The 15,826-nt window shown below is 37.0% G+C and overlaps 1 pseudogene; it reads left to right on the top strand.

Annotated features, from left to right (window-relative positions):
• The first annotated feature begins 1,054 nt into the window (after positions 1 to 1,054).
• Positions 1,055 to 4,466, top strand: LOC109696424 (E3 ISG15--protein ligase HERC5 pseudogene; annotated as a pseudogene).
• Positions 4,467 to 15,826: the final 11,360 nt, after the last annotated feature.

Raw genomic sequence — 15,826 nt, 5'->3', positions numbered from 1 at the left:
TTCTCTATATAAACAATTCTAAGGTCCCCTAACCCCAAAGTAAGAGCACATCAATAGAGCAGAGTTTCAATATGCAAAATTAACACATAAAAACCAATTGCATTCTATACATTAATAGTGATTAAACCAGAAATAAAAGCCAAAGAAATTCTGTTTACAGTAGGATTGAAAAATAACAAAATATTTCATAAATTTAACAAAGAATGCAAAACAAAAAAATAGAAACCTGGTACTCTGAAAACTATAAACATATCTGAAGTAAAGACAAACAATTGAGATTTAACCCATTTCAGATTTAACATTGATGAAATGTTCACACTGCCCTGAATAATTTACACATTTGAGAGAATCTCAATCAGTACTCAATCAAAACAAAAATTCACCCTAAAATACATATGGAATAACAAAAAATAATAAAATTGCTGTAATTAACATTTAAAAAGAAAAATAAAGTTAAATGTTCCTGGTTTCAAAATTTATTACAAAGTCATAGTAATCAAGACATATTATTTTGGTGAAATGACAGATATTTATATCAATTGAACAAAACAAATTAGAAAGGAACCTTCATTTTTTTTTTTAATGAGACCACCAAGATCACTCAATGTATAGAATAGTATATTCAACAAATATTACTGGGAAAACTAGGTACCTACATGTGATAGAATGAAATTGGATTCTTATACCACATATGAAAATGAACACAAAATGGACAAAAAACCTACAGTCAGAGCTAAGTCTAAAATGTCTTAAAGAAAAATGAAGGCCATGGGCAATCAGGTTTTGGATATAAAACCAATAGCAAAAGAAACAAAAATTAAGAAAGATGAGGTGGCCTATGTTGAAATTATAAACCTTTCTACCTCAAAGGTTACAGTAAACAAAGTGAAACGGTCATCTACAGAGAGAAAATGTCTAGAAGTCATACATCTGAAAAGGGGACAATATCCAGAACGTACTGAGAATTTCAGCAACTGAACAAGGGACAAACAACTAAATTGGAAGTGGGCAAAAGAATTACAGGCACATGCCCCACTCCTCCAAGAAGGTGTAAATGAAAACCAAGTACACAAAACATAGTGCTGGCGCCAGACCCAGGCATCCTATACCTCTGCTTCCAGCCGGGCCTTGCTCAGTGGATCCGCTGGGCGCTAAGCCCTGGCTGTTCTCTCTGCCTAGGTTTACCCAACGTGCTGCTCTGTTGTTCAAGGCCATGTTGCACATCTGCAGCATGCAGAGGTGCCTGGAGGTGCCACAGCAAGGCGAGTCGGCTATGGACAGAAACGGCGCCTGGAAGCCAAAGTGCATTAAGTTCAGGAAAATAATGAAGATACATTCCATGGACCAAAGAGTGGAGTTAATGATTGTTAGGAAAATGCCGCACATTGCCCACAAAGGAGGCTCAAGAGAGGTATCTCATGTCTAAAGTTTAATAAGCAGGCTGGCTGGCTGAGAAAAAGAAATGGCGCAGCAGCTTCTCTCTGCAGGTCTGGCCTTAAGTAGCATTTGGGAGAAAGCAAGGGCTAGGGATGGGCAAAGAGAGGTGGCAGGAGATAAGGGACAGTGGGGCTTTGTTCTGTAAGGGATGAGACCAGCTGCAGAAGCAAGGTCTAGGGGCTGGCAAAGGAAGGTGGCTGGAGATTAGGAACAGTGGGCTTTTTTCTGCAAGGGATGACACCAGCTGTGGCTCAGGCTGGAGAATGGTGGCAAGGGGCAGTTCTTATCAATGATGAGTTTATCCTCAGATGGAAAACTCTTTGAGTACAATTATAGCATAGAACATGTCAAGGTGTCAAAGCATTTTAAGAGAGAAACATGGAGATTGTCACTCTTTCACTCTCTAAAGGTGGTGAACTTTTTGTGTGTGGACAGCACATGCATGACCAGCTCAGAGTTGGAAGGGTATTTTTTGTCAACCTCTACACCATAGATTGTGGAGCACCCTGAAGGAGTCCAGTTAGTTCAGACTTCTGCAGGAGAAGCTCACAGCTTAACCACATCTGGAAACATTTACTCACAGGAAAAAATGATTTTGGACAACTAGGCTTGGGCCGCACATAGAAGAAAGATTATCTATCTCTTTTTGAAGGACTAGACAATCAGAAAGTTGATTTTCTTACTTGTGGTGGCTCTCATACTGCACTGCTCTCACAGGATGAGCTGGTGTTTATTTTTGGTGCTTGAAAATATGGGTAACTTGGTCACAATTCAACCTAGAACAAGGTAAGGCCTTCCTTAGTGACCAACTGAGCTACATGGGCATTGAATGACCCAGACAGCATATGGAAGGTGGCACACACTTGCCTATGTTTCTGACTTGGGAAAGCTCTTTTCTTTTGGTTTTGGAAAACAAGGACAATTAGGAAATGGTGGAAAACATAATGAGCTGGTACTGCTGTCTGTGAAATTGACATCAAATGGAGAACAGGAATTTGAAAGTCATAGCTCAGGAAAGAGTTAATAATGATTGTTGGAGGAAATAAAAGCATTTTGCTCTGGATAGGAAAAGAGAATTTGTATGTTAATCTGAGGAGGAAAATTATCACATTGAAGGAAGGAAATGTAAAGATATGGATTGCTGACATGGGAACCAAACTGACGGAATACAAAAAAGGATATCTGAAAGATATTTTCATCTCCTGCTTGTCTAATTGTATATTTCTTAATGGAAAGACTGAAACTATGCTTGTTTGTTCAGACTTAAGTAAAGCAATAAACACCTTTAAGGAATTAACCCAGAAAGATTGGATTACTAATACAATATAACCTACTTGTCTTTAGTGTAATCTGCTCAAAAGCTTTCCATTTCATTCTGCACATCAAGAAACATTAGAAGTTTTCTTCCTTTTCCCTGAATGTCCTGTGATGCATTCTGGGAGGGCCTGGTAGTTCTTTTTACAGACTATTTGTAAGGTGAGTGAACATTCTTCATGAATTCTGGAGGGGTTTTGGGCAACTCTTCAAGAATCTGCTTTTAACAATCTGGTCCAGATACCTCAAAGAACTATTAAAGGTCCATTGCATTATTAGACTGAATGTGATGAGAGTAACAATCACCTAAAAACTCTCCTAGAAATGTTGAAAAAGTTGCATAGAGTAAACCAGAGAAAATATCAAGTATCTGAAAATATTTTCACAATAGATGAATTCTCAGACTGGTTTAATTTTTATGGAGAAGCTTATAGAAGTTCTTGGAAAACAAATTTGGGCACTTCAGCAGATGCACAGCATTGTGTCATGTTTAGTCACTTTCCATTGGTGTTTAATATTCTGTTGAAAATTAAACTACTCTTTTCAGACTCACTTCTAAAACTTCAGGAGAGAAAAATTAAAGCTTGTATGAGTTTGGCAGGAATTTTGTAACAAGAGAAGTCTGAATTAGCTTTGGTGCCCACCTTTACTCTCAATGTCAGAAGGAATCACTTTGTTGAGGAAGTTTGAGTCAGCTAAGTCAGTTAGAAAATGAAGCCCTGAGGAGGGTTTTATTTGCTGGAGAAATTGGATACTGAATTGAAGAAGTCAAGACAATGTTCCACTGTTTGCTTGAAGAGATAACCTGGCCAGAATATGGGATGTTCACATATCCTGAAGAGGCTTCCTTCATGTGGTTTTTTGTCAGGTGTAAATTTGAGGCAATGAGATATTTCTTCTTTGGGGTTCTCTGTGGACTTTCCCTTTTCAATTGCAATCTTGCCAACATCTTTTTCCCAGTGGCACAGTTTTGTTTGGAATGGGGTTTGAACTCAGGGCCTATACCTTGACACTCCCAAAGCCCCTTTTTTTTCTGATGCATATTTTCATCATAGAGTCTCATGAACTATTTTCCTTGGCTGACTTTAAGCTGCGATCTTCCTCTGTCTCCTGTGTAGTTATATTATGCTGGCACCCAGCCCAGTGGCACTCCTTAAGAAGCTTTTGGGCCCAAAAAATCAGCATTGAAAGACTTCAAAGAACTGTGTCCTGTTTTGGAGAAGTTTGCAAACAGTTGGTAATGACTTCATAGAAGTATTTTACCTCTATTTTAATGTGCAACTGTGACAGAAATGACAAAGCCTTAATTCCTAATGGAAATTGCATAGCTGTCCACCACACTAACAACAGATACTATGTGTTTAAGTCTGTTGATTACATCTTCAATGTCTCTGTGAAGATGGTTTAGAAGAATTTCAGAGAGGATTTTATAGAGTGTGTGACAAGGAGTTTATAGAATTTTTTCATACTGAGGAATTGAAGGATGTGATTATTGGAAACATTTGAAAAGTGTTCCTTATGGGAACCCAAGATTGCAAACAAAAGACTTAAAAAGATATGAAAATAACATTTTTCTGTCCTGAAAATTTGAAGGAAAAAGATCCCATGGGAGTGCAGAAATGTTTTAGCCTTCTCTGTCTCCATAAGTATTCTACAATGGAAAGAGTGAAGAAGTACTTCAAGTAGCTATCAACAACAGCAGAGGATCTGGCTGATTCCACATCATATTTCTTACCTCTTTTTGAAATAGCTTCTACAATAAAATTAACTCAAAAATTTAAAAACAAAGAAAATGCAAACCAAAGCAACAATGTACTCTCAATTACATTTCAGTGGACTGTAGCCATTTTGTCAGTATTAAACTATTTTTATTTTATTTTATTGGAATATTAACAAGTTATATGTATTGATGGTATAAAAATTGATAGGATCTATGTATACAATGTGGAATGATTAATTCAGACTAATTAACATATTAATAACATTGACTACTTTTTTCGTTATAGTATGAACATTTAAAATTTACTGTGTTAGCAATGCTGAAATGTACAACGCACTATTATTAACTATATTCACCACACGGTGCAATAGATTTCCAAAACCAAATTAAACCTAAAAAAACCTTATTTCTCTGTTTTAACAAAGGCTTTGCACGATTTTACATTTTTCCCCAGGCCCACTTTCTATAAATGACTGTGTCTTTCTCTGCTTCTATGAATTTCACTGCGTATGTATATATTTTATATATACATACATATGCACACACACACATATATATATATATATATATATACGGAATTTATATAAATATATATATGCAACATTAGTCTGTCTGTACCTGGCTTATTTCACCTAAACTAATGTTCTCCAGAATCATCCACATTATCAGAAGTCATAGAACTTTCTTCTTTATTGCTCCTGAATGGCATTCCTGCACTGTACATGGGAGTGCAGATATCTCTTTGACATCCTGATTTCATGTCTTCTGAGTCTATACCTAAAAGTGGGATCACTGGATTACATGACAATTCAACTTTAAGTTTTCTGAGGAACCCCTATAAATTTGTCCATGATGGCAGTGTTAATTTGCATTCTCAGTAATAATTTACGAAGAATACTTTTCCTCCATATACTCTCCAATACTTGTTATCTTTCATCTTTTGGATAACAGCTATTTTGATAAGATGGAGGTGGTATCTAAGTGTGGTCTTACTTTGTATTTCTCCAAAATAGATGTTGAGCATTTCTGTATATACTTGTTGATTATTTTTATGTCTTCTTTTGAGAAATGTCTTTTTAGATCCCTTGCCCACTTTTTTTTATTCTTTTACTCACATGTGCATACATTGTTTGGGTCATTTCTACCCCCTGACCCAATCCCCCACCCTCTTCCCCCTTCTCCCCTCAGTTCCAGGCAGGTCCTGTTCTGCCTTTATCACTAGTTTTGTTGAAGAAAAGAGACAAGAATAATAAGGAAGACAAAACGTTTTTGTTAGTTGAGTTGAGGATAGCTATACAGAAATATTCCTAGCATTGCTTTCGTGTACCCATGTGTTATGATCGATGGTGATTCATCTGTAACTGATCTTTACCCTGGTTACTGATCCTCTGCTCATGATAACGTCTGTTGCTTTAAGGTTTCTATATTAGCTCCTCTGGAGTGGGGACATCAAATACTTTCATGTTTTGGGTTTTCTGCCTATTTCTATATGACCCGAATGTGCTCTCCCCTTATCGTGTGATCCAAGTCCAACCACATTGCTGCATTTGCCCTAGATGTAAAGTCCGCATATGAGGGAGAACATACGATTTTCGGTCTTCTGAGTTTGGCTGACCTCACTCAGAATGATGTTCTAGTTCCATCTGTTTACCTTCACATGATAAGATTTCATTCTTCTTCATGGCTGAGTAAAATTCTATTGTGTACAAGTACCACATTTTCTTGATCCAGTCATCAAAAGTGGGGCATCTTGGTTTTTTTACTTGGCTATTGTGAATAGCACCACAATAAACATGGGTGTGCGGGTGCCTCTGGAGTAATCTGTGTTGTATTTCTTTGGGTATATCCTCAGGAGTGGGATTGCTGGATCATATGGCAGGTCTATGTTTAGATTTTTAAGGAGTCTCCAAATTTTTTTCCAGAGTGGTTGTACCAGTTTGCATTCCCACCAGCAGTGGATTAGGGTTCCTTTTTCCCCATACCCTTGCCAACACATGTTGGTGGTGTTTTTGATGATGGCTATTCTAACAGGGGTGAGGTGGAATTTTAGTGTGGTTTTGATTTGCATTTCCTTTATGGCTAGAGATGGTGAGCATTTTTGCTTGTGTTTTTGGCCATTGGAATTTCTTCTTTGAGAAAGTTCTATTAAGTTCAGTTGCCCATTTTTTAATTGGTTAATTGATTTTAGGAGAGTTTAGTTTCTTAAGTTCCCTGTATATTCTGGTTATCAGTCCCTTGTCAGATGTATAGCTGGCAAATATTTTCTCCCACTCTGTGGGTGGTCTCTTCACTTTAGAGACCATTGCTTTTGTTGTACAGAAGCTTTTTAATTTTATGAAGTCCCATTTGTCCATCCTTTCTCTTAGTTGCTGGATTGCTCAGGTTGTATTGAGGAAGTCCTTGCCTATACCTATTAGTTCCAGAGTGTTTCCTGCTCCTTCCTGTAGTAACTTCAGAGTTTCAGGTCTGATATTTAGGTACTTGATCCATTTTGAGTTGATAGTAGTACAGGGTGATAGACATGGATCTAGTTTCAGTTTCTTGCAGATGGATAACCACTTTTCCCAGCAACATTGTTGAAGAGGCTGTCTTTTCTCCATCGTATATTTTTACCACCTTTGTCAAAAATAAGGTGGGTATAGTTTGTGTGGATTCATATCTGGATCTTCTATTCTGTTCCACTGGTCTTCATGTCTGTTTTTATGACAGTACCATGCTGTTTTTATTGCTATTGCTTTGTACTATAGTTTGAAATTGGGTATTGTGTGCCTTGTCCACTTTTTAATTAAGGTCATTTGTTTCTTGTTGAGTAACATTAATTCCTTATGCATATTTTATTTTTCATAGTTTGCCAAAATCTGTAAGCTATATATCCAATATTTTCGCCATTTCCTTTCTACGCAGACTTTCTTAGTGTGATGCACTTGCATTGCTTTTATTGACTGCACTTTTGCAGTCATACCCAAGAAATCACTTCCCAGGTAAGTTTCATTGAGCTTCTTTTCGTTATATTTTCTTTTAGAACTTTTACAATTTCAGATCATATTTTTATCAACTGTTGTTTAGTTGATTACTTTTTTTAGATATTTAGTTATTAGTCTATAGAAATGATACTGATTTTTTTGTGTTGATTTTATATTATAAAGTTTATTGTAATTGTGTATTATTTCTAATTGTGTGTGTAGGTGTGGCTGTACATATAGTGGTTAGTGCTTTCTCTACATAGATCATTTCATTGACAAATAATAACAATTTCTGTACTCCCTGTACTAGTTAGGTGCCTTTTATTTTTTCTCATCTCTTTCCTAATTGTTCTTGCTAGTCCTTCAAGTAATGAAAGGCCTAGTGTTGAATTAAATGGTGAAAATGGGCACCCTTGTCTTGTCTCTGATCCAAGAGGAAAAGCTTTCAAGTTTTCACAACTGATTATAAACTTAGGTGTGGTTTATTATATACTGACTTCATTGTGTTAGTATATATTGTTTCTAAACATATTCTCTTAAGTATTTTAATCATGAAAGGATGTTGAATTTTATCACACACATCTAAAAAATCCAATGGGATGATCATATTTTCCCCCTCTTCCCTTCCCATTAATGATGTGAATCACACTAAGTTAGCTACATTGAATCAAATTTGAATCCCAGAAACAAGTCACACTTGATATTGAAGAATGACCCACTCCACTTAATGGCTATTACGTTTGGTTTTCTAGCACTTGTTGACAATTTTGGATCTATGGGCATCGGTGATATTGATTTATAATGTTCTTTTCTTGTACTTGCCTTGTGTTGGTTATAATATCAGGGTAATGCTAGCCTCCTTAAAAGAATTTGGTAGTATTCTCTCCTCTTTAAATTTTTGGAAAGCTTAAGAAGGATTAGCATTACTTCTTTTTTAAATGTTTGGTAGAAGTCACCCATGAAGCTACCAGATCCTGGAATTTCTTTGATGAGAGACTTTCATTGCTGGTTCTGTTTTCTTAATTATTATTGGACTATTTCAGTTTTATGTATTTTTATGATTCAGACCTGGAAGGTTGTTTGCATGTGGGTGGGAGTTTCCCATTGATTCTAGATTATTCAGCTTGTTGGCATATAACTTTCATAGTGGTCTCTTACATCCTCTGTACTTCTGAGGTATCAGTTGTAATATCTGCTTTTTATTTTTTATTTTTTTTGTTTACAAAGAAAAATATTTATTCCAAAAGGAGCATTCAGGAGGGCCCATCTTTTGTTTAAAGAGTTGCTTAAACACCTATGTCATTATGTCCCAAAGTTTAGTAAACACCAACCTTAAAATCTCAGTCTGGGCCCATCTGGGCACTGATGGCTCACGCCTATATCTTAGATGCTAGTGAGGCTAGGAAGATAATTTGAGAGATCCATCTCCAAAATAATGAGAGTAAAATGAACTTGAGGTGTGGCTCAAGTGGTAGAATACCTGCTTTTCAAGTGAAAAGCTCTCTGGACCCAATTAATGAAACAGTGTAACAGCAAAAATGAATAAGTGCCAAAACACAGAGAAGCACTCATCCCAGGGAGAATTTGAGCCAACTCCCTTACCATACTTTTTCATCATAAATATCCTTGATGCTAGAGTGCCTGTTGTACCTGTTTATCAGATGTGCCCACATCCACGACTGAGTTGTGTACTATCCTTTCTTTGCTTTGCCTTACTAATAAACTCTTTTGGTCTCTTTTTCAATGTGTCCTAAGTTATTATTTTGCAACATCACAAACTCGGTACCCAAGAACCAGGCAGAGGCCTCCTCCCTTTTGGAAACCTCTTCCCTGGAGCCTCATGGGTTCTGGTAAGATTTCTTCCCCCAGTGTGGGGAGAGACTCTCTCTCTGTAGTTTCCCATCTGACTGAGAAAACTTTTTCCAAAAGAAATGTGCTTTTCTCAAACTCTCTTCCTGACATACTCATCAAATAACCAGGCAAGATTAAGAAAGAATAAATTCTCCTTAGAGGCAGCTCCAGAGGTTACCTGGGAGGCTTTATCTGCATAAGACATCACTCTGTTCCCAGTAAAGTTGCATCCCTCATTTTACTGCAACTTGTCACAACCTCCCTAGGAATCTCTCTCCTATGAAGATGTTATCTAAACTTTAACCATCAGGTCCTTTCTTTGTGTTTCATACTTTGTATGGCTGCTGTGCACATGTGTATGTTAATAAATTTGTTAAGCTATCTTTTGTAATGGAATGTTGGCCATGATCTTTTATTATGGGCACAAAGGGGTCTCACCCTCTCTTCTGCCCCTACCACTTCATGTGTTTCCTTAGAAAATGAGCAACATCCCACCACACCCCTATGGGTTCCCATGGCACTATGATGCACAGTTTGAGAAACATAGGATTAGATATGTAAATATCAATATGACTAAACCTTCAAAACAGTTCTGAATATAGAAAGTACTTAAACTGTTGCAGGTTGAATATTTATGTCCTGTAACGTCCATTGGATCCCTACCCCTTAATGTGATGATGTTAGGAGGCAGAGCCTTCAGAAGACAATCTATTAGTCATGAAGAAGGAGTCCTCAGGAATTGGATCAGTTTCCCCTTAATCCATGCATGTGAATGGGGGAGAGGTCTTGGCCCTTATACTTCACAGCCTTCAGAACTGTGAGAAATAGATGTCTGCTGTTTAAGCCACAAGTCCATGGTATTTTGTTATAGTAGTCCAAGCTGACCAAGAAACAAAGAAAGGAATAGGGGGCTCCACTGAGGCTTCAGTAACCTGCCTCTTTTTTTTTTGGCAGTACTGGGATTTGAACTCAGGGCTTGTGCTTGCTGGGCAGGTGCTGTACCACTTGAGCCATGCCCCAGCCCTCTTTTTTTTTTTAATTTATTTTTCCCCTTGTGGTGGTGAGGATTTAACCCAGGGCCTTACACATGCTAGGCAAGTACTCTCTCACTAATCTGTATCCCCAGCCCATATCCTCAAACTTTCAATCCTCCTGTATCAGATTCCCAAGTGCTGAAATTACAGGTGTTCATCATCATGCGTGGCTAGTTTCATGGCTCTTCACTGCTGAACTTAGGGACAGGTTTCTAGGTGGCATGTAATCTGTCAAAAGCCCCACCTCCCAGGAATGTTTTTCTTCTGGCTCCTACCACATGACTCTCCTGATCCCTTCTTGTGAATTTAACTTATTCTTCATATTTCTCTTGGGGGGTCTCCATCTATTCTCTTCTGAGACTTTTTGCACATCTAACCCACTCCCATTGGGAGCTATTAGCTCCCAAATCATTGTTTTAAAATCAAATCTCTTTTCTGAGCTGGGGGGCACATATCCAATAGCCTGGCCTGCTCAACAACTCCACTCAGACACTTCACATGGACCTCAAACCCACCATGTCCATACTGAACACCAACTCCTTCCTCTTCCACAATGGGTCTCCTCCAATGTGTCCAACTAAGAGAACAGAACCACTCACTCTTCATCTGGTAGTGGCCTGTGGTAGATTGCGTTATTGACTCATTTTTGTTTTCAGTACTGGGATTTGAACTCAGGGCAGGCACTCTACCACTCTAGCACTGGAGCCATACCTGCAGCCCTGTTGGCCCAAGTTTTCACCCCTTCTTGCATTCACATCCTTGCTGTGGTTTCACCCACCACTTGACATTGGGCTAGGCACAGGACTTTGACCAGCAGCATGGAGGCAGAAGTGCAATAGGCCAGTTCTGAGTCTGGCCTTCAGAAGCCTCATGTTGTTGCCTGTCCACTTTTCTGTTCTGCTGCTCTCAGTGAGCATGCTCATTACACCCTGTGTGTTCCAGGAGGACAAGAAGCATGCAACAGAGTCACCCCAACTGAGTTTATCATATATGTGCTGATCCCCACCTGACTTGCTGACCTGAGAGTGACAATAAAAGATTACTATTTCAGCCAGGTACAGTGGCATATGCCTGTAGTCCCAGGTACTTAGGAAGTGGGAGGCAGGAGGATCACTTGATCCTGGGAGAGTCACCAGCCTGGGAAACAGAGTAAGCCACTGAGTTGGGGGTGTTTTGTCATGTTTCAATACTTAACCAACTGAATTGCCTAAACCAGGAACTTGGGCATTATCTCTTATCCCTCCCTCTTCCAATACACAGGGTCCCCAGAAGGAGCAAGCTTTTTTCTCTCGCTCCCTTTTTGCAGCAAGCATTTTCTGTTGCTCCTGGTTATTACTGAACCTAACTGGGGCTAACTGGGCAGTGATGGGAGATGCAGAAAGGACACAGGATAGACAGACAGAAAGTGGGATCAGGTGTGTTGGGTGCTCGGGTGGAGACACACAACCCTCATTGCTTACATCCTCTGTACTTCGGAGGTATCAGTTGTAATATCTCCTTTTTAATTTTTCATTTTATTGGAGTCTACTTTTTCTTTTTTAAAATATAGGTAATAATTTGTCAAGTTTGTTTACCTTTTCCAAAACTACAATCTTTGTTTTATTATGTTTTTAGTGCCTAATTTATTTATATCTGTTCTGATATTATTTCCACGATTCATCTAATTTTGAGCTGATTTTACTTAATCCTTGGGGTATAATGTCGGGTCATTTGAGATCTTTCTTTTTCTGGATATAAACATTTATTGTGTTTATATCCCTTCCACCAGGCTGCTTTGGTGTCTCCTATAAATTTTTGTATGCTGTGTTTCCATTTTCATTCATTTCAAGATTTAAAATTTTTCCTTTTGATATCCCTTTTAGTCACTAATACCAAATGTATGCTGTTAAATTTTTACATATTTGTGAATTTTTTAATACTTTTTATTATTGATTTCTAGTTTTATCTGTTTGAAAAATTGTTTAAATTTTTCTATCCATATTTTATCAATACTAGTGCTAAATTTATTCATTTATTTTTTGATGTTTAAATACATTCATGTAGTATGCATTGATCAAAGTTACCCCATCTATGTTAGTCTTTTTAAACCCCTTTCTCTCCTCCCCTCTCTTTTTAAAGATTTCTCAGTGGATTTCATTATGCTATTTTCATATGTATATATAATATACTTTTCCCTCAGTTGTAAAGTATGGTTTTATTCCTCAGATTTTTAGCTCTATTCAGTTTAGCAAAATTTAAGTGTAGGTTCACTATTGTTGTCAAGTTCCTTTTCACCACCTGTTCTTTCTTTTCTGTTGTGCTAATAGAAATGATGAAATATCAGCTGAGGAGCTGGCAGAACTTGCTGAAACTAGTGTTTTCAACAGGTAAGCCTAGATCTCATTTCAACTGCTTATGAAACTTTTGTACAGGGGGTTTCATTGCACCATTTCCATATATACATATATTTTACCCTGGTTTGGTTCATAAACTCCATTATTCTCACTCTTCTCTCAGTTCCCTTTTTGAAATGACTTTGCAAGTTTTCAGTGTTTCACATTCATACACATATAGAAAGTATATGGACCATGTTCATCCTCCCTTACCCTCCCACTCTGGCTATTCCCCTCTCCTTAATTTGACCTGTTTTATATTCCTGTCCTTCATTTTTTAGTGTCTGTTCATTGTTCAGTGGTTTTCCCTTGGTACTTTAGCCAACCCCCCTGTACTACTCTTCCTTACCCTTTTCCCTTACCCTGTGTTGCTCAACAGTTTTCAGTGTGCATATAATGTACTTTGATCATGTTCACCTCCATCACCCTCACATTTCCCCCCACCCCCGTCTGCTAGTTTCATCTCCCAAAGATGAAACCTTTTTGCTATCATGTCATTTTATTAATTTTTATGTCTAGATTCCACATATAAGTGAAAATGTTATACTTGTCTTTCTGAGTCTGGCTTATTTCATTTAACTTTATGATCTCCAGTTCCATCCATTTCCCTGCAAGTGACATAATTTCATTCTTTTTTATTTCTTAATAATACTCCATTGTATATATGTATCATATTTTCTCTATTCAAGCATGTATTTCTTGGGAATATAGGCTCATTATATAGCTTGGCTATTGTAAATAGCACTACTATAAATGTGGATGTGAGGTATCTCTATTGTATGTTGACTTACATTCCTCTAGCTACACTCCCAAGAGTAGTATAGTAGAATTATATAGCAGTTTTATTTTTAGATTTTTTTGAGAAATATCCATGTGGCTGCACTAATTTACATTCTCAGTAACAGTGTACAAAGGTATCCCTCTCTATCTCGTTTTTTCTTTTCCCAGTGGTACTATGGTTTGAACTCAGGGCTTTGTGCTTGCTAGGCAGGCACTCTACCACTTGAGTCACCCTGCCAACCCTTTTTTGTGTTCGCTATTTTCGAGAGACTCAACTGTTTCTCTGGGGCTGGCTTCAAACCTTGATCCTCCTGAACTCTGCCTACTTAGTAGCTAAGATTACAAGCCTGAACCACTGGTGCTTGGCTTGTTTTTTTTTCTTGATGATAGGAATTCTGACTTAGATGAGATGGAATGATTTGCATTTCCTTTATTGCTAAGGGTGTTGAACATTTCTTTATGTATTTATTGCTTAGCAAAATTTATTTTTAATGTAGTGCAATGTTTGGTCTAATCAAAAGTAAGAGTGAATTAATTAGATATTTATCAGATTAAGTACAAAATTTAGTCAAATTTAGATTGTTTCCCAAAGTTTTTAACACAGATTATAGTGAGTAAATTAATTGAAATATTTTGTGAACCCAGAAAAGTAAAAATCAATGAGAATCACTGGAAAAATGAATTTATGCACTCAGGGCATTTTCACTTAGAAGCAACTAGATGCTTAATATCATTGGAGTTAAAACATCAATTGGGGGTCTATAAGGGCACTCTGAAAACAATTGTTCAATCAGGATTAGTATTTATATATATCAAATCAAGACTATGTTAGGCCAAGGTCACAAATAAGTTCTATGGAGCTATTTAAACATCATTTCACTAAACACATTGTTATTTTAAATGGAAATGAACATAATGCTATTCCCACAGATAGGTGGGATCTAGATCTACTTAACCCCTCCACAATGTCATACAATATTTCTTCATTTTAATTTGCTGACTGCAAGTCACGAGAGGAATATTCATTGGATCAAGAAAAGGATCATTTTGTAGTGAATTAAAAATATGCTAATCATCAAATTCAAGCAGAAGAAAATAGGCCTTAATGTTTACAAAGTTCGTTTCAAGTAAGGATTTTATTCAGTCTTCTGATTCTACATAGAGTGCTTTATCCCTTGAAACTAATTTGTCAGGATCATTCTTTGTTTGGAGCAATGACTATGACTATGAGAGCAAGATATCATGACAGTATACAATCTTATTAGTGATACGGCAATGCTTTGGATCACCACGGTGATAATGTAACTTTCAAAACAGCCACTCATATACAGTCATTGAAAAATGGAAACATACAACTGGGAATACACAAAAACATTCACATGCATGTTTGTACAATGACAAAGATACATAAGTTATGGTATCTACTGTCTACCCCACACTAATATTTTCTTCTATGCCATTACATATGAAAACATAATAAAATTTATGACACAGGAAAAAAATCAAGATTCCTGTATATTTTAGCATCAGATGTCTCACTAGAAATCCATAAGAAGTCCATCTCCACAGGCAGAAGCTGACAGACATGTTCTGGGCACATGAACATTAAGTTAACCAGAGCATTCAGTCCTTTGGGCCTTGAATATAACTATCATGTGGATAGAACCTCTAAATTATTCTAAGAATACAACCTGGGCTTGGAAAAAAGAATATCCACTATTATATGAGTATCAGCTTCCTATGGTGATTAGTAAAGACAGCAGAGAAATTTTATATTGAGTGAAATTGCAACATGTTATTTTTTAATGAAATTGTAAATTTCTGTATAAAATTGTTCTCACTCAGTAGCAGATGGAATATGATAGCATCTAGAATGTCTAGTGCTCTAACCTAGGTTACTATGCTTTAGATTGTATTTCACCTTTAAAGACACATATATATGCACATATTTCATTTCCTGATTTTTAAAATAGGAAATTTGTGCATAGAGAATAGTTGAACCTGAAATTAAATCTATAATCTGTCTTAAAATTCAGCAATATTAAAATAATTAGTATACAGCTCTTGGAAATACTTCACTTTGTTAAGATATTGCAGTCAATCTGTTTATACATGTAAGAACAAATTAATGATATTAGTGTTATTTACTTATTAGAGAGATTTTCATATACAGCAAGTGAAATTAAAGTAAGAAGAATTTCTTTCAATTTTAAACTCAAGAGAACCATGTATTTTTACTAAAAATGGGCAGTTTGATAAACAAAAAATGAGGGCAGATATTTATGCTCTTTTAAAAATTCTCTGGAAGCGAGGGGGTGGGGGGGCAGAGAGGGCTGTGGGAGAGGGGGCATAGGG

Source organism: Castor canadensis, chromosome 15, assembly GCF_047511655.1.
Source record: "Castor canadensis chromosome 15, mCasCan1.hap1v2, whole genome shotgun sequence".
NCBI classification, from domain to species: Eukaryota; Metazoa; Chordata; class Mammalia; order Rodentia; family Castoridae; genus Castor; species Castor canadensis.
This window is presented reverse-complemented; position numbering and strand designations above follow the sequence as displayed.